Genomic DNA, 6,631 nt, shown 5'->3' with positions numbered 1-6,631 from the left:
TTGACATTTCCTGTAATATATCTAATTTTGTTCCACAATATATAACGCAACAGGTTTGGCTTGTAAGGCTGGACGTCACCGCGAATGGCTTTATGAAACGATAATGATCTTCACTCCCTCTTATTTTGCATTACCATGGGGGAGGCGAGGCGGTGAGGCGGTGAAGCTGCCCTTGTGGAGGTAGCCGAAGCCGTGATTACAAAGGCGGGGGTGGGCAGTGATGACCCGGACTGTTGTGAGTGGGGTGGTGAGGTGCTGCGTCTCTCCTGCAACGAGGCGAGGAAGCTTAAGACGTCTATTAAGCACCTTAGCGTAAAGACCGCTAAGAAAATTGGAATTGAATCCTTAAAAACGTGATTATACATGCAAAGAAAACAAAGAAAAGGCAAAGTATAAGAAATGTTGCCACCATAAGATTAGACAAAGATGCTAAAAGACAATGATTAAACCCAGTTCCATCTGTGTCTTGATGCTGTGTCGTGAAGGTGAAGAACGGGGAGCGTGACAATGACGGCTTAGGAGGTAGACGGAAGAAAACGGCTTAGGAGATAGACAAGAAAAAATGTGATTGAATCGTGAAAATGTGACTAAATAGTGTGCCGTGGAGGTGAGTAAGGGCGGCAGGGAGAGGAGTGACGCGACAGGGAGGAAAGGGGAAGGCAAGGGGAGCGCCTCCATGATGTACCGCCGACGCAGAGGACCAATCGCAGCGAAGTGTTAGCGCGGCGTGATAAGCGTCGCCCCGAGCACCGGCCTGACATGTTTACCTGCCGTGTGCCGCGTGTGGGGGCCGCGGCACCTCGCTCGCTTGTCACCGGCAGACGCAGGTGTGGCGGGAGGGCGTGTGAGGCTGCCGCTGGGGACGTTTGCAGTAACACCTGTGGGAGTGGTGGGGAGATTACCTACAACATACACTTTTTTTACGTTTTTATCTTTTTTCATCCTATCTGAAATTATAGTTTTGGTATCTTTGTAGCTTTATTCTCACACCTGTTTGTGTTTCCCCGTGAACTGTAGTTGTTATGACTTTTTCAAGCTTACCTCACACGCACCCTTTTTCCTCTCCTCTTAGAATCGTACCTTAAATGTAAACTATAGCTCTAGTTACACTCAAGCTTACCTCTCACACCTGTTTATGTTTCTCCGTGAATTGTAGTTGTTATGACTTTTTCAAGCTTACCTCACACGCATCCTTTTTCCTTCCCTCTTAGAATCTTACCTTAAATGTAAACTATATTTCTAGTAACACTCAAGCTTACCTCTCACACCTGTTTATCTTTCCCCTTTAATTCTGCTGTTGTGACTTATCAAGCTTACCTCACACGCACCCTTTTCGCCTTCCCTCTTAGAATCGTACCCTTAGTGTCACTCTTCGTCAAGCTTACCTCAGACACGCTTATCACCCCCCCCCCCCCCCCTCCCCTTAAACTGTAGCTTTCGTGACACTCATCAACCTTAACTCTCACGCTATTTTTCATTCCTCGTAAAATTATAGGTTTAGGGACACCCATCAAGCTTAACCCCCCCCCCCCCCATCCCCCCACACACACACACATTTTTCTCCTCTCTCTGAAATTGAAGCTCTAGTGACACTCTTTATGCCTCCGCTGAACGATGATTAGATAAATGCAATATCAGGTAATTTTCTTGTGTAGTGTTGGACGAATATATATAAAGAACGCGTGTACTATCGACCCTTCTAACACGCAGTAACAAAAATGGGTTCAGCGCTGCATGGCTCAATTTGTACCTGCAGGAGATAGACGCGAGTATGACATTTCCTGAGCCATTCCCGGGAGAGCAATAAAACAAGCTCCCCCGCTCCCCCCCCGACAGATATGGACGAAAAACAGTGATGAATAGTAGCTGACAGGGCGCCATAGTTACGTATAGTGAGGGGGCGCGGCGCTCCCTCACCCCAGCACCAGCACCGCCATAGCCGCGCACAAAGAGCCTCACCTGAGTTATTGTTGTGGGAATATAATGCAAATTCCCCTCGTTCTGTTTTCATTGGATTCGTATACACTGAGCCCCGCGTCATGCACGGGTGAGCGTGTATAAACGGCACACGTGGGAGGGGGGGAGAGGGAGGGCAAGGGGCGGAGGGGTTTTAGTTTAGTAGCATAACAATAATAGCAGTGTAGGGGAACGCCGCTGTGTGTGTGTGTGTGTGTGTGTGTGTGTATGTGTGTGTGTGTGTGTGTGTGTGTTTGAAAGGGGTAATCATGATAAGAATAAAAACACATGAAGGCAATATATCATAGGGGGATGTAAGAAGTATTATAGAGAGAGCATTCAGATGAAGCGTGTTGTCGTTGTGTGAATACCTGTGGCTCTGTGACAGGTGGGCCCAGGTAAGGGTGCCGCACGCCCTTGTTTGTCTTTCACACCTGCCGGGGGGTACATGTGGCCGCAGCAGCCCGCCAGACACACGGAGGAGCACCACCTCCCAGAACCTGTCATTTTTGCGTATAAATACCACGTGCCACATGAAACCTCGGAGTATATTTAGTCGAACCCCTTAATCCGTGAATGTAAATAATGCACGGGTCGGGTCGGGGGACTGTTCTTGGTTGTCTAAGTGTCAGGTGAGCGGCGCATCCCGGCGGTGGGATCAGTTGTGTCAGCTTAAGCACATTTCCGAACCTGATAATTGCGTTTGGAAGCCACTCGATAAGTTCACGTATTTACGACTTCTAAACGCTATATTGGATCGACTCCCATTTTGACGTTATCCAGTTTTTGCTCCAGAAATTTCAGGTTTGGGAGCGTATCTCTTTCCTGCGCTTCTTATCGTGCTTAGGGTTAATGATCGGGTGCTTTTGAATATAATAATTGTGGCTATTAATAATGTAAAAAAGATGTGCCATCAGTTTTCCTTTATATAACTGTAATCACGAACCACATACCATATAGTTCGTTGCCCTTCTCGTGTCGCTTTACAATCGGGGGTTTTGGTCCATCTTTGGCTTAGAAAATATGGAAATACGCCATTATTGTGTTCAGTCGGCCTTAGGATACTTAGCCAAGGTGTTATTTTCATGTTCATAATGTTTACAATAATAATAATTACAGATGCCTTTTCGTGATCCGTCCAATTCTTCGTGATTTAACTGTCTACTGCCACTCACAGATTTCTCTTTTTCAACTCTAACTTTTGCTTAATATGAGGAATACGTCTACTAATTTTCATTCCACCCATACATATACATTTCGTTTCGTCATCAATGTGCAGGTTTCCGTCTGTCCCCTCACTCCTGAAGCAACCAAAGACGTCCTTGGCTCACCGACGGCCTGGCTTGCTGCAGAAGTCTCAGGAGAACCCACCCACCACACCTGTAAATATTAACGCGTGACCCCCACAATTACCTGGGAGCGGCGCTGACTAGAAGGCTTCTCGCCATATATCTCCCGGGCGGTCGTGCATTTGGCCCACTATGTCACCGGTGAGCGAGGGCGCGGCGGGGCGTGTGCGTGACCGGCAGTAGTGGCTGTCGCTGCGCGGGGGCGAGGCGGCTATTAGTAGCGTGACTTTGGAGTACTTAGCGAGTAATGAGCGCGCGTTCATTAGGGTGTAAATTTTCACGTTGTTCAGATTTACTTGGTGTGAGTGATCCGTGTGAGCCCCCGCTGGTAATTGCCTTTAGTTCCCTTTTGTGTCAGACCCTCGAACATGACTTTTACCGTTTTAGCAATATTCATCTTCTCGTGACCCGTGACCCCTAGAAAAGCATAAAGTATAAGGTATATTTGTAGTGTATATATATTCTTTTCCTCATCGTGCACATGCGTGTCAGATGTTTTATTAAAGAGGAAGAAGGTTATTTTAAGTATATTTATGGCGCACTCTCTCCAAATATTGCACAAAAATGTGTTGGTTGTTTAAAGCGAAGTGCCATACAAGCATTTTTTTTATCAGTACATTCTTTTCACGTTTATTCACAAGGAAGGAAAGTTTCGCACGTTTCCTCCGATCATTTGTCCCGCGATGGTTATTGGTAATGCGGCGGAGGAAGATTTACAGTTTCGTGTCTCGAAATATCGAAAATTTTATCCCCTCGCCATCAAACGCTGTGTGGGGCCCATTACAATAACTCTCCCTTGCCCCCTCCATTTTTCCGTAAGAGGCTTATTTGACATAATCAGAGGGTAATTTAGATCAAGTGAAAATAGCCTATAAAATTATTCCTCTGCATTATCGCCAGCCTCGCCATAAACTCTCGTCAGCGTACAGTAATTTTGGCCTCGTCGGGCGGAGACCAGCAAGCGGCCATCACTCACTCCCTCACGAGCTCCAAATTGGGTTACGTGGGAAGACTCGAGGGTGGGGGGCGAGGGGTGGAGTGGCGGAGGGGGTGGAGGCGGCTGGCGGGGGTGGAGACGGTTTAGGTAAAGTTATGGGTGTGAAAAAGCGTTGTGGAGTGTGAGGGGGAGCTTGAGGGTGGAGGGGGTAATGAAGAGGAAGTGAGGGAGTGGTGATGGGATGAAAATTAACCTTAGTAAGTGTAGTGGACGGACATGAGGAATGGGAGGATGGGAAGGCACGGAGAGGTGAAGGTATGTAGGGGACGGTGGGTCGGGGTGAGTAACCTTTGTTTTAGCCTGAGGGGGCAGCGAAAGGCTATCATATTATTATTATTATTATTATTATTATTATTATTATTATTATTATTATTATTATTATTATTATTATTATTATTATTATTGTTATTATTACTGAATCGTAGTCTGAGCACGTTTACTCGAGTGTTCTCCTAAGCCTCAGGTAAAACTCGTAGTAGGCATCGTCCAAGGCAATATTGCCATCTTCCCCCTGAGTTGCACGCGCGTCTATTCCTTTCCGATTATTCCCCCTCGCATTGCCTCCCATCGAGGGTGTGCAGGTCGTCTCGTTTTCCATGCACGTGTTGTCTTCCCTTGTATGGCCCCGGGACCCCCGCACACCTGAGCGGCCATCAGGAGCGAGGGGAGCAGGGGAGAGGGAGGCAGGTTGACACGGAGCCTCTTCTTACCTGTCCCGGAGCCCAGGTGTCACCCTCCCTCCTGAATAAGTGATTTAGCCAACGTGGCCTAATTTGCAAGCCCTTGAGGGAGTCTGGCGTGAAGGAAAGTCGTGTCTCAAAGGCAGGAGTCGTCGGTTGTGAGTGAGTGGGCGTGTGCGCGCCTCAGCAGTTCATATAGATTGAATTCCACCTCGACTCAAGGTACCTTTCCACCCGACACCTCGCCGCGACCATGAATTGCGAGGCGGGGAGGCAGAGACGGCCAGGCCACCTCACCTCACTGGTCGACCATCTTCCTCCTCACGCGGAAGACTCGTCCTTACCACCGCAGGACAGGTGGGCCGATGCACCCTCGAGCCTCCAGCCTCAACGGGCGACCGCACACTCCCCGGGGACGAGGTAGCGACGCCTTGCATCATTTGAGGAGTGTTGGGGCGGCGGCAGCGGATGGTGCTCCCGAAGAGCTCGTAAAGCGGCACCTACGATTTCTGCTTCAGAGAGGACGCGTTGTGCTAAGAGGGTTTTGTTTTCTTCAATTCAGAGGCGCCGTGTGGGCCTCGCGGGGACGGTAATGGCGAGGGGCGGGCGTGATGCAGGCCTCACCTTCCCACGCCTTCCGTTTGATGCCTAATGGATGCCTTGTCTGATTTTTTTTCTGAAGCTTCTTCATTAGCTGTTTAGAACGGATTTCATATATTCGTATTGCACGTTTTTCATGCTGTCGGGCATACATTCTGCCGTTTGTTTTCATAAACTTTTATCACCCGCAATCACAATTTAGGTAATTAATCCATGAAGAGGCGTAAGTTATCAGCTGATGCTTCTTTTACTTAGTAGGTTTAGAAAACTGCATGTTAACGTAGTCGTGGCACACACACACACACACACACACACACACACACACACACACACACACACAGCTGAGGCGAGAAGGCGAGCCCCCCGCCGCCCCACCCACGACCCCCCTCCCCTGCTCAGCTGCTGCTAAGCCAGGCGTCTGCTGCACACACACGCCTCGGCCGGGCGTGCAATACTAAAGCCAAGGCCGAAATATTTGAATATATGTGTAGCTATCTATCTATCTATATGATATATAGATAGATAAGTACAGACAGATAGATAGATATATAGATAGACAAAAATACATACATACATGCATGCATACATGCATACACACATAGATGTAATTATAGGTATGTTGATAGAAAAGTAGGCATTTCTCTGCGTCTATATTCAGAAAAAAAAAATGCAAACTATGGAGCAGGTGTACCGAGTTGTTTATGGTGCCTGAAATCATTATTACAGTAAATTACCTCAAGACCTTAATGATGATGGACTGCCTAACGCCGCGCCCATCACCGCCCTGCCCTGATGGCCGTGATGGAAAGTGCAGGTCGCTCCGCTTCGCTCAGTGGAGCATAAAAGTTTACCGCAAAGTATGGCTGCTCGACGACCCTCCGCGGGGACCAAGCTCGGCGGAGGTCGTTCATATCGGCGCGGCGAACACCAGCCTCGGTAACACGCTGGAAACTTAAGAATCGTTGTAGCATCCTCACGTTAAATTAACTATGCCAATACTTCACTTGATAAATGCATGCTGTGGCAATTACATCAGACATAGCGATAAC

This window comes from Eriocheir sinensis, chromosome 39 (assembly GCF_024679095.1).
Source record: "Eriocheir sinensis breed Jianghai 21 chromosome 39, ASM2467909v1, whole genome shotgun sequence".
NCBI classification, from domain to species: Eukaryota; Metazoa; Arthropoda; class Malacostraca; order Decapoda; family Varunidae; genus Eriocheir; species Eriocheir sinensis.
Note: the sequence above shows the minus strand (reverse complement) of the source record.